Source organism: Leopardus geoffroyi, chromosome C3 (assembly GCF_018350155.1).
Source record: "Leopardus geoffroyi isolate Oge1 chromosome C3, O.geoffroyi_Oge1_pat1.0, whole genome shotgun sequence".
Lineage (NCBI taxonomy): Eukaryota > Metazoa > Chordata > Mammalia > Carnivora > Felidae > Leopardus > Leopardus geoffroyi.
The window spans coordinates 6,484,047-6,507,034 of NC_059338.1; the positions used below are offsets into that span (position 1 = coordinate 6,484,047).

At 50.2% G+C, this 22,988-nt stretch overlaps 1 protein-coding gene and 1 long non-coding RNA gene across 7 annotated transcripts in view; one reads left to right on the top strand and one right to left on the bottom strand.

Annotated features, from left to right (window-relative positions):
* LOC123586948 (carboxyl-terminal PDZ ligand of neuronal nitric oxide synthase protein) overlaps positions 1-22,988 on the top strand; it is a 284,322-nt gene that overhangs the window by 119,573 nt on the left and 141,761 nt on the right. Inside the window, exon 1 of one of the 6 annotated variants that reach the window (XM_045456599.1) lies at positions 2,003-2,250. The exons of the other annotated variants lie outside the window; for them this stretch is intronic. The gene's annotated coding sequence lies outside the window, so the exon portion shown is untranslated. Of the gene's footprint in view, positions 1-2,002; positions 2,251-22,988 lie in introns of those variants that run through there. 6 annotated transcript variants of the gene reach the window in all.
* LOC123586951 lies at positions 18,548-20,742 on the bottom strand. Its single transcript, XR_006707031.1, has 2 exons — positions 19,743-20,742; positions 18,548-18,712 (listed from the first exon to the last, which is right to left on the bottom strand). It is a non-coding gene; the product is annotated as an uncharacterized LOC123586951 (long non-coding RNA).

Genomic DNA, 22,988 nt, shown 5'->3' on the forward strand with positions numbered 1-22,988 from the left:
ACCCAAGGGGCCCCAGAGGAATTGGCCTTTTTTCCCCTCTTTGGTAGAGAAGCCCAGAGGGAAGGTTGGCAGGAGATTCAAGGGCCGCTGAGGGTCCGTACGTAAAGATCAGGACTTCCAGAAAAGTATACAGTAAACGTGGGCTTGCCACTCTCGCCAACCCTGCTCTTGGGATGATACAGACTCTTTTGTCATAGCCGGAAAGGGCACGCAAGAATGGTGGGACTCCCGCTGGCCCCTCCACCTTCTTTCAGCTACACCGTGCTGTCCCTTGCGTTCAGACCTGCCATGCATGGTGCACTTGTCCTTACTCCCCACCCCAGAGCTATCAGTCGTCGTTCAGATTTCAGATTACAGGTCACCTCCTTCGATTTTTGTCCATTGTTTGTTTGGGAGACTGAAGGGCTAGTCGCCGATGATGGGGAGACTAAAACTTATGGCTCATGTATCTGCTTCCTCTCGGATATGAAAAAACCCAGGTCCCACGAGTGGCTGGCAGGTGTTGGAATGGTGTGCTCACCCTGAGCACAGTTCACAGTGGGAGCCGGGAGGAAGGTGCCCCGTGTCCTCCTGTCCCGTTGGCACGCTCCCGTGCATGCCTGCTGTGGGCACGTTCGGGGTTAGTGCATCTTGCTCTCTGGTGTGGAGTCCCAGCTTGCGATCGGTGCAGCTGCCCTCGGCTGCTGTTGGAGTGGTTTCCAGAAGGGAGTGGAATGGAAGAATGTAGATGTCAAGCTGCAGCTTTCCTTAATTCTTGGAAACGATCACGAATCTGAATCACTCAGTCGTTGCTGTCATTTTCTGGGGATTCTATGTGCGCACGTGTGGCTGTGGGTGCTCGCGTGGGATGTGAATGGGTGGTGATTTGTTTACAGGGCAGGACCCGGGAACGTTGAGAAGCAGCTACTAAAATGTACCCAAGATTTTTGCAGAAGTGGATGGGAAGATAACTGGGCTCCGTGCACAGCCGAGCATTCATGAGGCTGAATGACACGTGGCATCGAAGGGTTTTGTAATACTTTTTTTTTTTTAATTTTTTTTTCAACGTTTATTTATTTTTGGGACAGAGAGAGACAGAGCATGAACGGGGGAGGGGCAGAGAGAGAGAGAGAGAGAGAGAGAGAGACAGAAACGGAAACAGGCTCCAGGCTCCGAGCCATCAGCCCAGAGCCCGACGCGGGGCTCAAACTCCCGGACCGCGAGATCGTGACCTGGCTGAAGTTGGACGCCCAACCGACTGCGCCACCCAGGCGCCCCAGGGTTTTGTAATACTTTACGTGGCACGAATGTATTGCCAGAAATCCCAGTGCTCATCAGTTTGTCCTGGAGATGAAACAGAACTGACGCCTAACTTCTTTCTTTTTTCTTTTTCTTTTTTAAGTTTATTTATTTTGAGAGAGAGAGTGAGCAGGGGAGAGGGGCAGACAGAGAGAGAGAGAGAGAGAGAGAGAGAGAGAGAGAATCCCAAGCAGGCTCCATGCTTGGAGTAGAGCCCAACGTGGGGCTCGAAGTCACAAACCATGAGATCATGACCCGAGCTGAAACCAAGAGTTGGACGCTTACTGACAGAGCCACCCAGGCGCCCCAAGATGGTGCCCAACTTCTTAAAGGATGAGAATGTGACCAGAAGCCCTGTGAACCCCAGCCAAGAAGCTGGTTCCTGGTGGTTGTTTATACATTTATTGAGCAAAACATTTGTTGATTATCGTGTTGGGCCTGCTCGTGCCTGCACACGCGTTACCTCATTTCTTCTCGCAGTTCCAGGATCGGTTTGAGTTCTATTTTAGGAGTTTTTAAGAAGGAGCTTCGGATTTGTTTTAGAAGGCGTGGATGTTTGTCTAATGGGGAGCGGTGTGGACTTGTACTGGCTGATGGTAGGACAAAGCATTAAGAGTGAGCTTGGCTCTTTCTCCACCTGCCATGCCTTTTTTTTTTTTTTTTTCTTTCCCTTCTGGCAGAGAGTAACTGTGAAGTGAATGGAGAAAGCAGAACTCGTTAAGCAGGATGCTTCTTGGAAATGGGACTCAAAGTTATAGGGTTTTCCTTGCGTCTCTCTAAACACGACGCTCGTATTGCCACACTCGCATTTCCGTTTCTGCGTTCCGTCCAGAACAACATGAACAGCTTCTCTGGGGAGTCTTCTGGTGTCATCGCTGGCGGAGCTTTTTATTAAGGAAGGCTGTGGGGATGGGCGGAAGGCGTGATCGGCACTGAATTGCAGGTTTGGGACTGGCAGTCGCCTTGCCGTAGGTCAGTGCTGTGCGAATCGCTAGTTCTGCTGTGAGCCACCCTGCAAAATTCCCAACTCTGCAGACGACCTCGTTCTGCGAGCGAGCGGTGCTTTGGGAGCCTGTTGGTGGTTCTTCATTCTTCTTGCTCAGAGGTCTCCTCAAACTATTTCCTAAAGGTTTGTTTCTCCCTCACTTTCAGAGGATTGTTTCTGATGCATGTGACCCGTATTTGCTTCCCTAAGATGCTGACCAGGAGTGTGTGCGTATCAGGGATCCTACCTCTTTGTCTTTCGGTCCACTTTTTCTCAGCTGAGAAAGTGAAGACCCCTTTCTTGTCGTCATTTCTTTCTTTTTAAATTTTATTTTGTTTTTTTTAAGAGAGAGCAGGGGGACGGAGGGGCAGAGGAAGAGAGAGAGAATCTGAAGCAGGCTCCACACACAGCATGGAGCCCACTTGGGGGCTCGGTCCCATGACCCTGGGATGATGATCTGAGCCGAAATCAAGAGTTGGATGCTCGACCGATGGAGCCGACCAGGCGCCCCGTGAAAACCACTTTTAAGCAACCTGGGGATCCTCTATTTACATTTGGAAAGGGAAAACAGCGGCATACAGCCTTTCAGGGAATGTGACATAAGTAACTGGAAAGCTCAGAGAAACGGGGGTGTGGAATTGGGGGTGGTGGGGGAGCAGTGTGGAGCCACGTCTTTGGATTAGAATAAAGGGCTCTTTAATTCAGGGAGCTCTGGAAAGGGAAGTGGACTGAGGCATTTGAAACCTATTTCCATTAAAATTGTTTTTTCCTTATTTTTCTGAGTCCCTAATGGGTTGATCAGATTTGTTGGAGCATGGTGTTTTAGTCTGCTTGGGCTGCAGATGAATTCACCGCAACAGAAAACCACAGACAACAGAAATTTATTTTCTTAGCGTTCTGGAGGCTCAAGGTCCAGTTGCCGTAAGGGTTGGTTTCTGGCGAGGCCTCTTTCCCTGGCTCACGGGCAGCCTCCTCCTTGCTCTGTCCTCACCTGGTCTTTCTTCTGTGCATACACACAGTTGGTGTCCCTTCCTCTTCTGAGGACACCAGCCCTATGGGATCAGGCTCCACCCTTTGACTTCATTTAACCTGAAGGCCTTGAAGCCTTGTCTTCAAATACAGTTTGGAGGTTAGGGCTTCAACGTATGACTTTGGTCGGGGGGTGGGGGGTGGGGGGTGGCCCTTCAATCCTTAACAAATAGGAAGATCTTACAATTTAAGGGTCAGCACACTAGTCTCATCTACCTGTTTCTGTAAAGTTGACTGGAACACAGCCACACCCATTCATGCATAAATTGTCTGTGGCGGCTTTTGCGCTATTAAGAGGAGAGTTGAGTGGTTATGATAGTCTGTGCTCCAAAATCCTAAGATATTTGCCGCCTGGCCTTGTACAGGAAAAGTTTGCCAACCCCAGAATTGGGTGAGCCTTGTTGTAAGAAGAGAAGGGATTATCAGGTTTTGCATCCGTGATTTCTTCTCGTTGGCATACAAGTGGGCATTGTTTGTTGTTTACAGAGTACATAGGATAGGAAAGGAGGACGAAAATTGCCCCATGGCCAAGGAGGTCCTGCCAAGTGGTTTGTACACACCAGGGTTTGCTGGAAAAGGTAGCTGGGCTGGGACCTTGCTGTGTCACCACGGGAAAGCCACTGTACGTCTCTGAGCCTTGATCTCTTCCGCTGTGGAATGGAACATAAGGGGGCCTGTCTCCTAACCTGCTTGCTTGGATCCAGTCAACTGAAGCCACAAGAGCATCCTATAAATGGTAGGAAGACTGTATAAACAGGAGGGATTAACCAGTACCTATTTGTGCTGCAGCAGCTGCTGTAGATACGTGCCTTGTAAAACTACCCTATTATTTAGAGACTGAGAAGTATTTGGATGGTGGTAACGTGCCGCTCCGGGAAAAGCAGTCGCCAGTAGGATTTTTATCACATAATTAGAGGCTCTGTTAAATGTGCTGGTGACAAGCTGCCCTACCCTGCTGCCTGTGTGAACACGGACGAGGGACCTCGAGCCTTTTCCCTGAGGATGTCCTGGGACCACGTTCCTGCTTCATTCCTTCCACGGGGCCGGCTCTGGCCAGCAGAAACTCTGGGAAGAGCTAGGCCTAGTGCCAGTGACACAGGCCTTAGGGGACCCCTGTAAAATCACCAGCCACCCACCGGACGCCTCTGCTGTGCACACTGGCTGCCGGTCAGCCTCGTTGTGTACATGCACCGATGTGGGGGGGCCAGCCGGAAAGCTGGGGAACAGTAGACCAGGGAGGATTCTAGGTTAGGAGGAGAGACCAGGGCCATTCAGGGCGTTTCTTTACCCACCCGTTGATTGATTTATCTGTGCGTTCCATCGCCCGGTTTCCTCCTTCTAAGGGCGGCAGCCCTGTGCACTCTCCAGGGTTGTGGTGAGGAGCGAAGGAGATTCCGCAGACGGCGTTAAGCAGGCTGTCTGGCATGGAGCAGATGGCCATTAGATGGCAGTTCCTATTTTTTCTTTTTATGTTTGTGTATTTTGAGAGAGAGTGTGTGAGCAGGGGAGGGGGAAAGAGAGAGGGAGAGAGTCCCAAGCAGGCTCTGAGCTGTCAGCCCAGAGCCCGACGCGGGGCTCGAGCTCCTGAACGGGGAGACCATGACCTGAGCCGAGATCAAGAGTTGGACGCGTAGCCGACGGAGCCACCCAGGAGCCCCAGTGGTTCATGGTTTTGTGGTCATTTCCTAATTATATCCTATCCATCAAGTCCGCATGCTGTTCCAGGCACTGGTGAAGACACATAGGTTCCCGGCTTCTGTAGCTGGTAAGATGATGTGGCCGGTGGGCTTCGCGTGGGTCCACCAGGCACGCCTTTCTCACAGCGAGGCCGGTGAGGCTGATGCTGTCCCTTAAGTCAGCCCGTTCACCTGCCGGAACGCCCTCAGCCTGCCCACCCCAGACTCCCCTCTCCTCCAAGACCAAGCTGGGGACCCATCTTCTTCCTGAGTCATGTTGGCTTTTGGGTATCTTCCTTTGAGCAGAATCCCCAAGCATTTACACACCCAGTGTAACTTTGGGTTGCCTCACACCTTGCATTGTATGGTTGTTTTACGTAGCCTTCGGAAAAGAGACGTGTCTTACTTCCAATTCACGATCTGCCTGTAACCTGACACGTGCATGTGCTCAATAAATACTGAATTGGATGAATTCTTAAAGCAGTTTTTTTAAAACATTTCTTTATTATTGCGAGACAGAGACAGAGTGTGAACAGGGGAGGGGCAGAGAGAGAGGGAGACACCGAATCCGAAGCAGGCTCCAGACTCCGAGCTGTCAGCACAAAGCCCGACGCGGGGCTCGAACTCACGAACCGTGAGATCATGACCTGAGCCAAAGGTGGACACCTAACCGACTGAGCCACACAGGCGTCCCTGAATTGGATGAATTCTGGTGAGCGTCTACTTCAGGGTTTCTTAACCTCATCGCTACTGTCATTTTGGACCAGATAAATCTTTGTCGGGGGGGCGGGGAGGGGGGATCTTGTGCCCTATAGGATGTTAGCAGCATCCCTGACCTCTGTCTGCTTCGTATCAGTAGCGCCCTCCAGTTGTGACGACCCAGAATGTCTCCAGACGCTGAAACATGTCCCCTGAAGGGCAGAATCACTCCTAGTTGAGAACCCCTGATTTACTGTGTTCTAGACGTGCCATGTATCTCGTCTCCTCAGTTAGGTTATAAATACCTTGGGGGAGAATTTTCATTATCTCCACGATGCCTGTATACAGACGATAGAGTAAATGTTTAATAAGCGTTCGTTTTGATAGGCTCAGCTCATTTTCCTGGTTTGTACCTCCTCCAGCTGAGGCCGGGGAGAACCGAAAGTCTGAGGCCGTATTCATCATCGTCAGTCAGCGTGTATTAGATAAATACTTACAATTTCCTGGTTTTCATTTTGCTTTCCTTGCTGACTCTTGGGTCCGGAGTGCCTTATGTTCAGAATGCCAGCACTGGGAGGCAGTGGACGGGTAGCACGTCCCTCGTTCAGATTTGTGTTGGAGAAACTGATTAATAGACTAGGCTTATGGGTAAAGTTTTTCCTCCTCTGGATTCTCACTCACGGCATCACACCTCTGCGGGGACTGCGTGTTGGCCATTTTTATACGAGCTGGTCCTAAATTTGCTGGGGAGTAGTTTCCAGAAAGGTTTGCCGTGCCCTTCCCAGTGTGGGCGCCAGTATGGGGCCCGAGTGTCCCAGGGCTCAGTTTTACCTGTAAGGTTGGACCAGGATAACCAAAGGCCGGAGGTCTAGGCCTGTATGTTGGGAGCAGCGCTGGACTGAATGTGTGTGCGTGTGCACAGCGGTAGTGAGAGTGGCCCACGGTGTTGTTGGGAAAGCAAGGAGCGTACCCCAGGAGAACTCAGTACAAGCAGACCCAGAACTGAGGAGAGCTCACGTTACCACCCAGTGGCTGTGAGGACTGAGCGAGGAAGTTTCTCTTCTCCAGGCCCGGGCTCGCCCTTGAAGGAAGAAGAAGGATTTAAAGGATCTTTTCCATCCCTTCCGCCTCTGACCACCACGCGACTTCTCCTTTACCCCGAAGTTCACTTCTTTCATGCTCCTGGAAGAGAAATGGATGAAGCAGGCTTGGGCCAGGGCCTTCCCAACACTTAGTGGAGACCAGGCTCTTGCTGGCCGTCCGTCTTCAGCTTCTGGACAGACTGTCAGGAAGCCGAGAGCAGAACCAGGTGTGGTAGGAAGGCAGACTTGGCCCGGGAGAACTTTCTAGCTGCCAGGGTTGTTGGAATGTGAAATAGCCCGCAGAGGGAAAGCGCTCTAGGCACTGGCGGTGTTCTCTTGCCGAGGCTGATCCTGGCTCGGCAGAAACTGAGCTATCAGATCAGTGGCCAGACTGGGTGACTCCAAGTCCTTTCTCACCCTGTGCATGAAACAAAAATTTTTAGAGGCATCTGGGTGGGTCAGTCAGTTAAGCGTTCGACTTCGGCACAGGCCGTGATCTTGCTGTTCGTGAGTTCGAGCCCCGCGTAGGACTCTGTGCTGACAGCTTGGAGCCAGGAGTCTGCTTCGGATTCTGTCTCTCTCTCTCTCTCTCTCTCTCAAAAATAAATATGCATTAAAAAGATATTTTTATATTGTTAATTTTTCTTTATGTCTTGACATCCTTGAGAAGAGAACGGGAAGGGAGATGGACAGAGCTGCTGTCTAAAGACCAGTTTCTTGGGGTGGGTGGGATGGGTGTTCAAGTGAGGACACTGATGGGCAGAGAGCATCGCTGTTGTTACATTTCTTCAGAAACTTCTGGGTGGGAAGCGGGCTGCCACGGGGGAGCCTGGAGAGGCCGTGGTAAATCTGAGATTTTACTGGCCGTGGGGTCCTGGCTTGACCTTCTGGGGCCAGTGACCGGCCCCGGCGCTGGGCCCAGCTCTGCCCAGCTCTGTCCCTGGGAGCCGTCCTGCCCTACTGAGGGGCAAGCAAGAGCCACGTGGTTTCCCCTGCTGCTTTGTGTCGGTCTCCGCGCGGCTCTGACTCCGCCGTCCAGGGAGTTGGCTGTGACCGAGGACCACAATTAATCCACCTTCTCCGGAAACTGTTTGCTTCAGGCCCTTGACTGTCCCATCACTGGGCTCTCTGAGACCGCCTTTCTCTGTGACGTCCTTGCTTTCCACGAGAGCATTTTTGTCAGGCTCCGTGCAGCACCCGCTCCACTCTGTCATTGGCCGGACGTCTTTATGCCACTTGTCACCACCTCGAGGCGCTCGTCACCCATACTACTCTCTGCTTCTACGTATTCGATTTTTTAAGATTCTACATATAAGTGAGGTCATGCGGGTTTTTTCTTTGCGTGTTTGGCTGATAGCACTTAGCACGATGTCCTTCGGCTTCATCCACATTGTTGGAAATAGAGTCTCCTTCCTTAAAGCTGAACGGTAGTTCGCGATGTGTTTATACGCACCATCATTTCTTTATCCCTTCGTTTGCCGAAACCTCAGTGGTTTCCACGTACTGTCTGTTGTGAATGATGGTGCGTGAGGTGGGGGGCACAGATACCTCTCCGAGGGACTGACTTCATTTCCTTTGGGTGCACGCCCAGAAGTGGGATTGCCGGGTCATGTGGTAGTTCCATTTTTAATTTTTTAAGGAACCTCCGGACTGTTTTTCCGGTGTGGCTGCACCAGTTTACATTCCCACCAGGAGTGCGCAAGGATTCCCTATTCTCCACACCCTCACCAACACTTTTGTTGGGAAGAGTCTTCCAACAGGTGTGAAAGGATATCTCTTTCTGTTTCGAAGTTTATTTGGTGCCTAGTGATGTTGAGCACCCTCTCGCGTACCTGTTGGCCGTTGGTACGTCATTTTTGGAGAAATGTCTGTTCGGGCCCGTTGCTTATTTTCTAATTGGGTTATTTGTCTTGTTGCTGTTGAGTTGTCGGGAGCTCCTTACACATTTTGGACATTCACCCCTTAGCAGATACATGGTTTGCAGTTACTTTCTCCCAACCCGTAGGGTGCCTTTTCATTTGCGGACGGTTTCCTTTGCTTTGCCAAAGCTTTTTAATTTGTTGTAGTTCTACTTGTTTGGGCTCTTGTTACCTAGCTTTTGGTGTCCTAGCCAGAAACTCATTGCCAAGGCCAATGTCAAAGATTCTTGCCCCTCCTGTTTTCTTCTAGGAGTTTTGCGGTTTGGGGTTTTAAGTCTTCCTTCTCTTTTCTGTTGATTTTTATGCGTTAAGAGAAGGGTCCAATTTTATTTTATTTTTGTCTGCCGGTGGATATCCAGTTTTCCTTAAACCATTTATTGAAGAAACCACCCTTTCCCCATTGTATATTCTTGGTGCCCTTTGTCGAAGGTTAGCTGACCATATATGTACGCATGGTTTATTTCTGGGCTCTCGGTTGGCTTCCGTCGGTCTGTGTTTGTCTCTCTACGCCTGTACCGTACTGTTTGGGTTACGGTGACTTTGTGATCGCGTTCTGAATCAGGTAGGGTGACGCCTCCAGCTTTGTTCTCCCTTCTCAAGATTGCTTTGACTCTTTGGGGTCTTCGGGGTTTCATATGAATTTTAGAATTAATTTTTGCTGTGTTTGTGAACGTCTAGTTTCCGAACTCTCTCAGGCAGGGCAGTGGATCCCGCTGACCAGGGCACGTGTATGTCGCATTACCAGCTACCAGATGAGCCTGGAGGCTGTCCCTTGGAAGTCTGTGCCTTGACTACTTTGAGCTCAGATGGCAAGCTGCTGATTGTTGCCCAGCAAAACCATCCCTGACTTTGCTGAACAGTATGGGGGGAGTGTGGAGTTGTATCGAGGCGGGGGCGGAGATCGAGGGCCCCTGGAGTGGGGGGTGGGGATCAGGGCGGGGCTGGCTGCCTACTTCCCCAACTGTGAGGAACCTAGGTGCAGTTAGGCAGTGACCTGAAAACCCTGGCATGTATGTTTCCTTAGGAGGGACGTGAACTTGTGATCGTGGCCCCTGATGCCTTGTTGTGTACATATTTAGATACCCTGGCAACTCTCCTCTTCAGCACTAGCTGTAATAACCTACCGCATTTCCTGTCTCAGGGCCTTTCCTTATCTACTAATTAGCTCCTTTGTCTTGCCCCTTTAATCTAGCAGTAGTTGCACAGGGAGCTGCCTGCCTAGGAATTTCTGTATTAAGCAAGGAGGCTCTCCCACTGATCCTGTGCAGGCATTTTTGCTGACAGGCTGATCTGGCCGGAGCTGTCAAATCCAAGAGACGGGAGACCTTTCACCTTCACCTGGGTCACGTGCTGTGGGGAGAGAGGGATGGGCCCGTCCCCTACTCCCTGCCCTGACTGTTGAAGTTAGCTGACGTTCAGTTGCCCAATCTGCAGTCATACTCCACTAATTGGATTGTTTTTAAATTCTCCTCTGGATGAATTACGAGCTTTCTTGACTTTCGCCAGGCTGCCTGGAGTCAGTCCCAGCCCGGGCAGGTGCCCTGCCAACTTCCCTGGCATGTGCCTGTGCCAGCGCACTTTACTATCGACCCCGAGCTCTCCCGTGGAAACACCGAGCCCGGAGCCCTGGAGAAGGTGCGGCCACTCCTGTCGTTCTGAAAGGCCGCCTTTGTCCTGCGGAATGCCTGTCGCAATGAAGCCTGATAAACAGCCAGCTCGTTTCTCCTGTAAATCAACATGAAAGAAACTTGCCCACTAGGAGCAACTTTATCTGCCTCTTCTCGTCTCCTTTATTCAAGCCTATTTAAGGAATAACTGTCGAAGACCCCAAATCTTGCACTGTGGTGCCAGGCATTGGAAACTGGGGGTGTCGAAATTTGGGGCCCTTGTTCTCTAGGACCTTAGGCTTCTGGCTGGACACAGAACGCGTGCTTCAGAAACCATGAAAGAGCACAGTGAAACCTTGGATTGAGAGTAACTTGTTCTGCGAGGGTTTTGCAAGACGAGCAAACGTGTCTAATAAATTTTAACTTGATAAACCAGCAGTGTCTTGCGATGCGAGTAGTACCTGACCCCGAAGGTCACATGATCACCACTGACTCAATGGTTCTTGAAATTCGCTCGGATATAGGAGTGCTTTGGATGACAAGCATGTTTCTGGAACAAATTATGCAAGGTTTTACTGTATATAAAATGGAATTCAAGGAAACGCCACACCCGTGAGGGGCCTTCTCTGGCGACCTCGTGAGACCAGAGCTTTCTCTTGCCATGGGGTCCAGGGGCCCGCTTCCATTTCAGTTCCCTTAACGGTTTTTTTGTTCATTCAGGAAACACCCATTTGGTGCTTCCTCCCTGCCAGCTGGGCTAGGCGCTTGCGACGAGGAGGTGAGCCTAAGACACGGCCCTCCGTTCTCTCACAGTCTAGCTGGAGAGAATAATAAAGAGGGAGGTGAGCCCGCATGGCCGAAACGCTGTCCCCCGTGGTAAGGGTAGGCCGCCATGCGAAGGAGCGGCTGGATTTTTACTTTGCAATTTGTCTCCTGATCAAAAGCAATCCTCAGTGTTTCTCTCCTCCTACCCCCAGTCAGATGGCTGATGAACCTCTTCTGCCGTCCCGTCCATCTTGCTGACTTTTTGAAACGTCCTTTTCCTCGTCAGCCACCTCCCACCACGCGGGAGCTCCGTGTGTGCGCTCAAACGTGTTCATGAGTTCTGTTCCTCTGCTTCTCTTGCCCTTTCTAGTTGCTTGGAGTTACTCAGTCACCATTATGATCTTTGAATCTTAAAATTATTTTGCAAATCACTCCCCGCCACCCCCTCCAGGGCCATATCAGCGAGTGGAGCATCAAAACCAGAACAAGTTGGGGCGCCTGGCGGGCTCAGTCAGTAGAGCATGCGACGCTTGATCTCAGGGTCATGAGTTCAAGCTCCACGTTGGGCGTGGAGGCTACTTAAAGAAACCATCATAAAATTAAAAAAAAATACAAAGACAGAGCAACTTCAGTATAAAAAACAAAACAAAACATTCCTCTGGTTCTGCCCCTAGCACTACAGTAAGACTTTTTTTTTTTTTAATTGATTTATTTATTTTGAGAAGGAGAACATGCAAAGGTGAAGGGACAGAGGGAGAGAGAATCCCAGGCGGGCTCTGCACTGTCTGCACGGAGCCTGACGCCGTGCTCGCGAACCGTGAGACCGTCGCCTGAGCCGAAATCAAGAGTTGGACATTTCACCAACTGAGGCACCCGGGTGTCCCCTCTACAGTGAGACTTTTATGCTGCTTTGCCCTGAAGCTTCTCCGGGTGTTTCTGAGCACCCCTGGGAGGTGTCTCATGGGCCCTATATCCGCTTTCCTCCCGTGGCCTTTACGTCCTCGTGACTGTTCTGAACATGCTCCCCGACACGTCCCAGGAAGTGCCCCTCTAGGGCCCTGCGACCAGAGTCGAGCCACTCAGCACCTGCTGAGGGCCGCTGCAGTCCTGCCCCCGTGCTGCGTGAAGCTGCCTGGCCGGGCCACACTGGTCATGCACCGGCACCTGCTGGGGCAGCTGCACTGCTGTGCCCTCCTCCGGCGTGCTGAGACCTTTACCTGCAGCTTGGACAGCCCTGGGCGGTGTTTTTCTGTTACTCTGTGAAGTCGTGCTGTTTGTGGTCTTTTCCTAAGATGCAAATATGAATCCGTGGCTGCCAGGCCACAGGACACGGTGTTCTGCTTAGAATTGCCCTGCTCCCTGGACTGAGCCCTGCCGCTGGCTTGCGTTATTTCTGAGCACCGCTGGGACGTCTTCGGCCAGAATGGCCCCGCAGTCCTCCACTCATGCCCAGAGAGGCCTGAGTCCTCCAGGGCCCTTTTGGCTCAAATGGCGACCTTTAGAGTACTTATAATTTTACTTAATTTATTTTTTAGTGTTTCTTTTGCGAAAAGAGAGCATGCCAGCAGAGGAGGGGGGGAGAGAGAATCTCCAGCAGTCTGCACGCTGTGAGCACAGGGCCCAGTGTGGGGCTCGATCTCGGGAGCCGTGAGATGGTGACCTGAGCTGAAATCAGGAGTCTGACGATTAACCTACTGAGCCCCCCCCCCCCCCCGGCACCTGTGTCGTCTCCTTTAGGTGAAACTGAGGCTCAGGGCAAGACCTAGCAAGATCCAGACAGACCCTTTGGTCCAGCTCCAAATTGGTGGTGTTTTTCACCATACTGGACCGCTCCCCATTTGGGTCCACATCTGTTGTTGGCCTCTGTATGATCACATGAGTGTGGCGTCCCAATTACTGTTGGTGCCAACCAGGCAGAGCGAGTGTATGTGTCTGACTCACCAATGCCAGAGCAAAGGACGTGACCTTGGCATTAACCCTGTGAATGTAATTAAACTCGTGTGTACACTCGTCTCTTTCTCTTTTCCCCTTTTCGGTACATTTCTCTGATTTGCTCAGCATCAGTTTTTAAATCACCTCTTGTTTTAAAGCACCTCTGTTCTGCCGCTTGGTTTACGACTGACTGGTGGCATCCTGCCAGCCATTGGGCCACAGCCGCTTCCGCCCGCAGGTGCAGGGACGATCATGCTGTCATGGGCTCAGCATCCGGAACCTTCATGTAGTCTCGTTGATTTCTCACAAATCACCGCGAGGGAAGCATTATGATCCCCTCGTTAGAGATGAAGAGACCGAGTTGTGGAGAGACTCACTTCCTGAACGTATCACAGTTGATATGTGGCTGCCTTGGGATCAGAACCTGGGTCTTCCTGTTCCTGGAGGCCCCACCTCTATGCCCACGAGCGCATTTCTACTGTTGACCAGCCCAAAGTCTGAGCTTCCTGGGAAGATTCTATTTGCAGCAGTCCCGAGACTTTAAAGTTTGAAAATCACTGGGAGGCAGAATCTTCCTTGCCTGGTGACCTGAGGTCTCACTCTGGGTTGAAATGAGGTCACCTGTCCCTACAGAGCCTCTGTTTCCCCAGAATCTGTACAAATGGGCTGCATCATCAGCCCCCAAACATCAGGTTAATGAATAAACTGCCTTGATGACTGGCTCTGAGCTTTCGGACCCATCTGAAACCAAGCCTCTCTGGTTATGCCCTTGAGGGATCCCAGGAAGTTTCCATAATAATGCAGTTGTGACTGTCAATGGCTTCCACTCCTACCACCCCCCTGAGCCAAGTCCTGCAGGTGTCACCACCCTGCGGTCTTGAGAGAGTGTCTTCAGGACTGATGAGGGGCTTGCTGGTCTCTGGGGGCCACCGTCACGTGTAGTTTGCTGGGAGCAGTAAAACACCTGTAAGGCCAGTTTGCCTCACTGAGTGGCCCCCTACTCCAGCCCCCTGCTGTCCCTGGAGCCCAGCCTATCAGGCAACAGACAGGATGGCAGGAGCGGCCCTGTCCCCTCCAGTGGCCCACGCATGTGGGGTCACTTTCAGGAGCTTCCTCTGCTGGAGGGCAGATACAGCTCTGGGCACTGTGGGTTCCACACTGTTTCTGCAGCCAGTTTGGAATTTCTCTTCTCTGCCCTGCTAGGCTCCATATCGCCAGAGCATTTGTTGATGGCTTGGCCTCAGCCAGTCTTTCGCTTAGTTTTTGGTTTGTCTCAGGACGGTCCCGAAGGGCCCAGGGGAGGGTCTCTGGGGTGACAGCAGCTTCATGTGGAAGCACGGGGTTACGCAGTGCTTAATGGAGGGTTGGGGGGTGTGGGAGGGGGTGGGGATTCAGTTACACCTGGGTGTGGGGCGTTACTCCGTCATTTGCCATCTGTCTCCCCGAGCAAGGTCCTGAACTTTCCAGCCCTGCCTCTGCTGGTAGGGTGGGGGGTCAGAACGTTCACCTCACTGCGTTGCCATGACAGGTGACACAGTATGTCCGGAGCCTCCACCGGGGGGGTGCATGCACGTGCTCAGTAATACTAGCTACTGGGAGTGGCTGTCCCCGGGGATGTGGGCTGTCCCCTAGAATTGTTTGTTTAGGTCTGGTTTCATCATCTTTCCATCTCCTGGTCCCCAGGGATCTGGTCCTTCTGCCTTTCTTTAAAATGACCGCTCTTGGGGCACCTGGGTGGCTCAGTCAGTTAAGCTCCTGTGGCTCTTCTAGGGCCCAGTGTTTGCTGCGTTTTGAAGGACAGAAGCTTCCGTGAGCCCCTCTGGATTGCTCTGGTCAGTGTTTTCCACTCTGGCTCTAAAGCCTCACACTTTGGTAACCTCATCAAGCAAACCTAGCCTCTCCCTGTGGCCTCGTGCCAAGGGCCTGCTGTCGTGTTCCACACGGGTGTTTATTTAGTTACGTATTGCATATGCTTGGAATCTTTAGGGCCAAATGGGGGGGGAGGGGTCAAAGTTGATACCATTCACCACTCCCACGTGTCTTTTGGATGACGAGTCTTGTTATCCAGAATTGGTTGACGACCCATCAGAGCTCTGTTCCAGGAAAAACCAATCCAAACCCTTTAAACACTGGTCTTTGAGGCGATGGTTTGCCTGACGGCAATGGCGCCCGCCTATTCAGGGACTCCCATTGAAGGCCTGCTGATTTTCTGTCTTCTTTTCCAATTTATAGCTAAAATTTCTTGCTGGGGAAAAAGAAAAAATCCACTTTATAGCGAAGACAATGAAATCGCCTTTTCCATTCTCCCATCTAGAGAGCTTATCACCATTAACACCTCTGGGAATCTTTGATTTCTTCTTGTTTTTTTTCATGCACATAACACACGTCAGTGCTCGACCCACAGCTCACTGGCTTTTCGACCTTGAGCAAATCATTACACCCCAAGCCTGACTTTCTTCTGTTTTCAAATGGAGAATATTAAGTAACTCCTAGGGCTGTTAGTAATGTTAAATTTAAAAACCATGTCAATATTTAACATAGCGCTGGAACATGAGCCTTCAAATGCCAGCTACTGATTTTTTTAAAAGGGAAATGGGATCATACAATACATACTTTCTCAGCTTTTCTTCTTACTCTGTGGTAAATTGCGGGCATCCTTTCATGCCTGTATATACAGAAAATCCCCATTCCTTTGTTAAGAGCCTCACAGTGTTCTATTGTATTGATTACATCATAATTAATATAATCATTTCCCCAGTGAATTAAAAAATTCTTTGCTCTTATAAAGAAATGTTGCAGTGGCTGTGATTGTATGTCTCGCCACACCTTGTATTTCTACACACCTTTTTGTTAGATGCGGAATAGCTAAATTGGAGGCTGGGCCAGTGTTTCAGGGACTATCAAATTGCTTCAGTGCCCGCTGTTAATTTCAGCCTACGCAGTATGACTGAACAGTGTTTTTTTAGAGACAGGGAGCGAGAGAGAGCAGAGGAAAAGCAGAGAGAGAGAGAGAGAGAGAGAGAGAGAGAGAGAGAGAGAGAGAGAATCCCAAGCAGGCTCCACACTGTCAGCACAGAGCCCGATGCAGGGCTCAAAGTCACGAATGACGAGATCGTGACCTGAGCTGAAATTAAGAGTCGGTCAGTTACCCGACTGAGCCACTCAGGCGCCCCGTACTGAGCAGTATTGATGTGATAAACAAGGAACGCTAATAGTGGCCACTCTCAGACCTTTCTTCCTCAAGCATTAGTGGACATTTGAGAGCCCTTTTTACCTGACTGGTGTTAATTAAGGAGCTTATTATGACGTGGGTGCCCCCTGCATTATCAGGATCCTGTATAGTATGGGGATGGTTTGATGTTCTATTTATGTACCAAAGGCACACATCGGTCCTTCTTTCACCAAGCAGGGGTTTTTGTTTTCATTTTGATAAATTTTAGTGAAAATGGGATGTACATCAGCCTCAACTGTGATTTTTACTCTTCACCCAAGTTCCTGAGCCAGACAGGCACACGGCCCAACATGGCGGCCCATCGCAGTTGATGTTGCTGGGGGGTTATGAGGCTACGCTGTGTTTTACCTCTTTGGGGACTCCTTAATTTTCCTGTTAATCGTGATGGCGAGCACCTGAAACTACTGAAAACAAGAGGAGAAAAGAAAAGTAATTCCCCTTGTCGCTATGGATCTTGGCATTCCTCCTGGGGTGAGGTGAAGGCCCCACGTGACCGGGGAGGTCAGGAGAGAGCGGAAGAACGTGAGTGTGGCCGAGGACACTGCTTGCAGATCGCGCTGCACCTCATTTTGGCCTTTGACAGCCGCGGGGAGACCCTCATCGGTCGCCTCACCAGCTTGTTCATTGGTTGTAATGCCACCTGAGCATTCCGTTCAAAGACTTCTCCACATTTTATCCAGGATGTTGAGTACAAGAGATGTGGAATCTCTGAGAAAATGGTTTGGAAATTCTATCCAAGGCCGTTGTGACTATTCCTATTCTGGGTAAGAGTTCAGTGAAAAAATACCTTGTTTAGAATCCACTTATGAAATTTTTTGCTTTCAGCTTAGACATGTCGTTCACAGGCCCACCTCCCTAACCCCACACTTTCCCCCAGCTGCCTTCCCCCCCCCCCCCCCCCCCACCCACCCTTGGTCTCATGTTAAGAAAGCAGAGAAACTCGTTAAAGGACAGGAAAACAACCAAGAACAGTCCTGTGGTAATTTGAAAGCAGCCCCAGGGAAGTTTCCTTCTTGCCCCAAAGTGGATGGGGGGCAGGGGCTGAGGCACTGCCACGGTTGAGGAAAAGCAGGCTCACAAAGGCTTCTGGAGTCAAGCTGAGCTTAATGTTTGCAGAAGGGTCCAAAAGGGGTTGTTTTTCCGAAGTCAAAGCATAGAAACTGTTTTGTTTTAAAGTTTATTTGGGGCGCCTGGGTGGCGCAGTCGGTTAAGCGTCCGACTTCAGCCAGGTCACGATCTCGCGGTCCGTGAGTTCGAGCCCCGCGTCGGGCTCTGGGCTGATGGCTCAGAGCCTGGAGCCTGTTTCCGATTCTGTGTCTCCCTCTCTCTCTGCCCCTCCCCCGTTCATGCTCTGTCTCTCTCTGTCCCAAAAATAAATAAACGTTGAAAAAAAAAAAAATTAAAAAAAAAAAAAATAAAGTTTATTTATTTGTTTGGAGAGAGAGAGAGAGAGCGCGCGCATATGGGAGCAGAGGAAGCACAGAGAGAAAAGGAGAGAGAGAATCCCAGGCAGTCTCCATGCTTCCAGCAGAGAGCCCGATGCAGGGCTCGAACTCACAAACCGTGAGATCATGACCTGAGCCGATGTCAAGAGTCAGATGCTCAACTGACTGAGCCACCCAGGCGCCCCAAGCACAGAAACAAGTTTAATAAAAATCTGATGTTGAGATCAGGGTTCAATTAAACAGTGATTAAGAGATTTCTGAGAAAAATTCCTAATTGTGCTTGTAATTGTTTTCATAAATATTTTCTTTATGAATCCTCTAAGTTCGTCTCCTTTAATAGTCATAGCTGAGTAGCATGTAGGAAATTATTAAAATTTCAGAGCTTTGCAGTGCAGAGGCCCTGCTTCCCATTTGTACTGTGGCCGATTTGCAGGTGGGACCTTAAAGGAACCTGAGATGACAAACTCAAGGTAAACGTTTCAGTGCCACACGTGGTTACGTGACACACACAAAATTTATTTCTGAACCCAAAAGGCACCTTTCACTTGTGCCTGGGTGCCCTGGAGAGTATCTTCTTCTTTTTTTTTTTTTTTTAACCAGAGAGTTACTCTACTAAAGACAGTCTCTAAATTCACTTTTAGGAAGTTTAAACGATTTTAATTTGTACTCCCTGGCACTTTGCAGGTTTAAAGGAAGTAGAATCATTACCTTGTAATTAACAAAGTTGGCACTCCTAACACCTTCCATTCATGATCTCAGAGTGTTTCTGGAGGCGGGAGAGGAGAGGGGACAAAAATACCTTTCTCAGTCCACAGTAGACAGCTTTGAGGCTTGGGATGTGTACAGCCCAGGGACCCACTCAGGAAATAAGGTGAGGATTGATTCTTGAGACCATTCATTCATTCATGTATTTATTGCCTGCCTCTCCATTGAAGGCACTGTTTGATTTTTAGGATTGCCTGTATTCTGGCAGTTTTTTCCTGCTTCTGACATTTGCACATTCTTTTCTTCTCTGGTGGAGGCTTGACTCTTGAAGAACAATAACTTAGCAGGGGAAACATGCCTGTGGAAACCAAGGGCATTATTTGGTTTTCAAGGTGGTTGAGCTTTTTTTTTTTTAATGAGTTTATTAGTATTTTTTTTTTTTTAAGTTTGAGAGACCGTGTGAGTGGGGGAGGGGCAGAGAGAGAGAGGGAGAGAGAAAGAGAATCCCAAGCGGGTTCCGTGCTGTCAGCGCAGAGCCAGATGTGGGGCTCAAACTCATAAACCGTGAGTTCATGACCTGAGCCGAAAACAGGAGTTGAACACTTAACCGACTGAGACACCCAGGCGCCCCTAGGCGGTTGGGCTTTCTAAGTACACGGTCTTAGAACTGGAACCCTGGGAGCCCCGAGAAAGGTCAAGGAGAAAAGTATGTGTTGTTTTGGAGGTAGGCTGCTGTGACAGGAAGAGGGACGGTCCTTCTGATAGAAAGTTTTGCTTTAACAAAAACCGAAGCAAAATAAAATATGAAGAGTATATGGAATAGGAAGACAGGAGCGATGCTCTGGACCCATCCCCTGAACCTGACTTTATCCGGAGAAACTTTGGCAGAAGGTGGGAGAGAAAGAGAAGTTAGGGCAGCTGACTGTCTTTGTTGCCCCAGGAATCGGCCAGCATCCTCCCCATGGCTTTGGCTAAGACTGATGGTGTTCACGGGACGGGACCACAGGTCCAGAGTGACCTTCTCAGAGGGAGGCCAGGGGCTAATGGGTCAGGAGCAAAACAGCAGGGCCCGGGGGAGACTCAAACGGAGAGAAGTCAGTGTCCAGTAAGAAGCATCTCAGTGAAAAATAAGGTTCTAAGCAGTTTTCCCATTGGAAATGATCTCTTCCCAATGATAGACCCAAGACCCAGAAGCCTGGAATGACTGTCCATCCCTCCACGAGCCCGTGTGCTCCTCGCTGAAACCAAAACGTTAATTCTCGTCCCTCAGGAGCCATCAGGGATAATGATCAGCACAGACTTCAGTGTTTTCTGAACCCTGGGGTCAGGTTAGGAGGTCACTCCCTTTATTTCTTATTCATTAGTTTTATTTTATTCAAAGCGCTCACCTTTCCCGAAGGCCTGGACTGTTGTCACAACACAAAGCCCAAGTAATCATGAGAAAGATGTCCTTTCTGGTCTGTCCCTCCTCTTCCTTCAACCTGTTCCGGGCTCCGTAGATCAGGGCTGCGGCTCCCACAGCAGGCGCTCCGGCCCAGTTGTCCCTCTGGGCTCCGCTTACCTTCCCCAGCCTGTAAACTGGGCAGAGTCCCTCCCTGCAGGGCCTCCCTGTTCAGACAGGTTGTGTAAAGAGACCAGATCTGTGTGTGTGGGAACACTTTGCGTGCATGATGATGTGCCTGTGCTTTTCTAAAGAGGATTAAAGGACTCACAGGTGCCTCAAACAGGATGTCCCGCCTTCCATTTCCTTAAAGTTTTCACTCTTGTGGATCCAGCTAATCCAGGTTAAGGTCATCAGTTTGCCACCTGTGCTGTCTTGTCTGCTTGAAGGGGGAGAGGGCGGTGACTTCCCTGTGCTGTCTGCCTTCCGCTGGCACCTTGGATCACTAAGCGTGTCCCTGGGGTAGATGAGGCCCTGGGGTCACCCCTACTTTAGCCAGAGACCACGAATGGCTCGGGTTATTTTCTTTTCACAAAATGAAGGTACATAAAGTTTGCTTAGCAACAAGGAATATTAAAAGTAATGTTTTTGCTTGTACGCAGCATTCATTTAAGAGAACTTTACTGGGCTTGGGGTCTTCAGCAGGGAAGGGGATAGACACGGTCCTGGAGTTCCTGGGCTTGCACACAGGGGCGGGCAGGGACCTAAATACACCCAGAACATTGTCGCAGTTTCATGAACTTGTGAATTGTGACAGGTGCAGTGACGAAATAGTAAGAGGCGTGGTGGGAACCTACCAGCACGCTGTTGTAGTTTGGGGCTTCGGGAAGGCCTTTCTATGGAAGTTGTGTTGAAGCTGTTACTATTCAGATCGTTAGCTTTCTTCTGTGCTTACTTTCTCCTGTAGGCTGATTCAGCTCACTTTCCCTCCTTCAGGCTGTTAGGGAGGGAGTGATAAATATGCCCATTAGCACTTTGTGTCTTTCTAAGCTGGTGCTGTCCTCAGGGAGCTCTTAAATCCTCCCCTCTTTAGTAGCCTCTGACGACAGGCCTGGCCTCTGCTCTTAACTCTTTTCTCCCGTAGGCCAGTAGCTTGTCCGCCCTCAAGGGCCAATTTGTCTGGGGGCTGTGAGCAGGGAGGTGGGGGGGGGCATCTCAAACTGCCTGAAATTGTATCATTCATTTCCCTTTGGGTTGCGCGCTCAAGCAAAACATCCTGGACACCATATTAACGATTACAGAAAATGTGTTTAAGCCAAAAGTAAAATTATCTAACGTTCAGAGTTGTCATTTTTGTTTTTAAATGTTTATTCATCTTTTGAGAGAGACAGAATCTGAGCGGGGGAGGGGCAGAGAGAGAGGGAGACACAGACCCTGAGCAGTGAGCACAGTGCCCGACGCGGGGCTCGAACCCATGAACCATGAGATTATGACCTGGCCAAAGTCGGACGCTCAACCAGCTGAGCCACCCAGGTGCCCCTTTATGGCATTTTTAAAAAGAATACAAGTTTTTTAATACTTAAGAGGGCCATATTAACATTTCTCTGTGGACTTTTTACAAATATAGTAAACAGATTGAGAACGGTCTCTCCTCTGTCCCAAACACATGGAAACATTTTTTTTTTTTTTAAACATAATTGAATTCAAAACCAAGAGGGGGACAGTTTTTGGACCAGGAGTGGAAGCGGGGTTGGTGGTGATGTCTCAGACTTCACAGCCGGCCCCAGAAAAGGGTGTCAGTGCCTCTAACACATGGCGGGAGAGCAGGACCCGACTCCGGCAGGAAGGTGGCGTTAGGGCCGTGGTCTTTGCTGGGACACTGGAGGCATCACGGTGGTCCTCAGCGATGGGACCCGGACTGCATGGCACCACAGATATGACTGATATCCTGCATTTTGTTGTCCATAAAGGAGAAGTTCCTAAAAGCCTGCCTTCCAGCCTCGTTCACAGTTGCATATCCGATAGGGCAAGGCCCAGCCTTGCTGTCAGCAGAAGCAAATAAGGAGGGAAGACTCCCAAGATGAGTTTGCAAACAAAATTCCAGGAAAACCATGTCCCTGAGAGACAGGAAGCAGCCCAGCAGCCCCCCTACCCCGTGAGTGGCCCCCGCCCCCCACTCGAGCAGTGGAGCAACTCTGTAGATGTCTTCCTTTTTTCTTTTCTAAATTTTTTTTAAATGATGGACGGGGAGGGGAAGAGAGAGGGAGACTCAGAATCTGAAGCAGGCTCTGGGCTCTGAGCCGGCAGCTCATAGCCTGATGTGGGGCTGGAACTCACGAACCGTGAGATCATGACCTGAGCCGAAGTCAGACGCTTAACCGACTGAGCCACCCAGGCGCTCCCTTTGCAGACGTCTTTCACAGTGTGTGTGTATAGAACTGCAGAGAACTACAGGCATCGTAGCACCGGGAAGATGAACGTAGGTTTTTAAACAAAATTCAAGCAGGAGTTTTGCCAACACAAATAAGGGGTCTGTGGGGCACCTACGTGGCTCAGTGAGTTAAGCGTCCGACTTTGGCTCAGGTCACGATCTCACGGCTCATGAGTTCGAGCCCCGCATCGGGCTCTGTGCTGACAGCTCAGAGCCTGGAGCCTGCTTCAGATTCTGTGCCTCCCTCTCTCTCTGCTCTTGCCCCCCTCGCACACTGTCTGTCTCTCTCAAAAATAAATAAACATTAAAATTAAAAAAAACAAACCTGGGGCGCCTGGGTGGCTCAGTCGGTTGAGCAGCCGGCTTCGGCTCAGGTCATGATCTCGAGGTCCGTGAGTTCGAGCCCCGCGTCGGGCTCTGTGCTGACCGCTCAGAGCCTGGAGCCTGTTTCAGATTCTGTGTCTCCCTCTCTCTGCCCCTCCCCCGTTCATGCTCTGTCTCTCTCTGTCTCAAAAATAAATAAACATTAAAAAAAAAATTAAAAAAAAAAAAAAAACAAACAAACCTAAGGTTTGTGCTCAGGGTGGAAGGTGGGGGACTGAGACACGGTGGCCACCGCAGACTGGGTATAACTAAGAAACCATGCATTTGCACACAGAAGGGAGGCAGCCCAGAGATGGAAAGGGCTGGAACGTCTGAACAGAGAAGAGCCTGGAGTTTGGACTGAGGAGCTCTGCATATGGCTAGCTGTTTGCTTCTTGGGGTTTTCCTGGTTTTGTCCGAGTGGTTTGTATCCCACCAGTCCTTCCACCAGGAGTACTG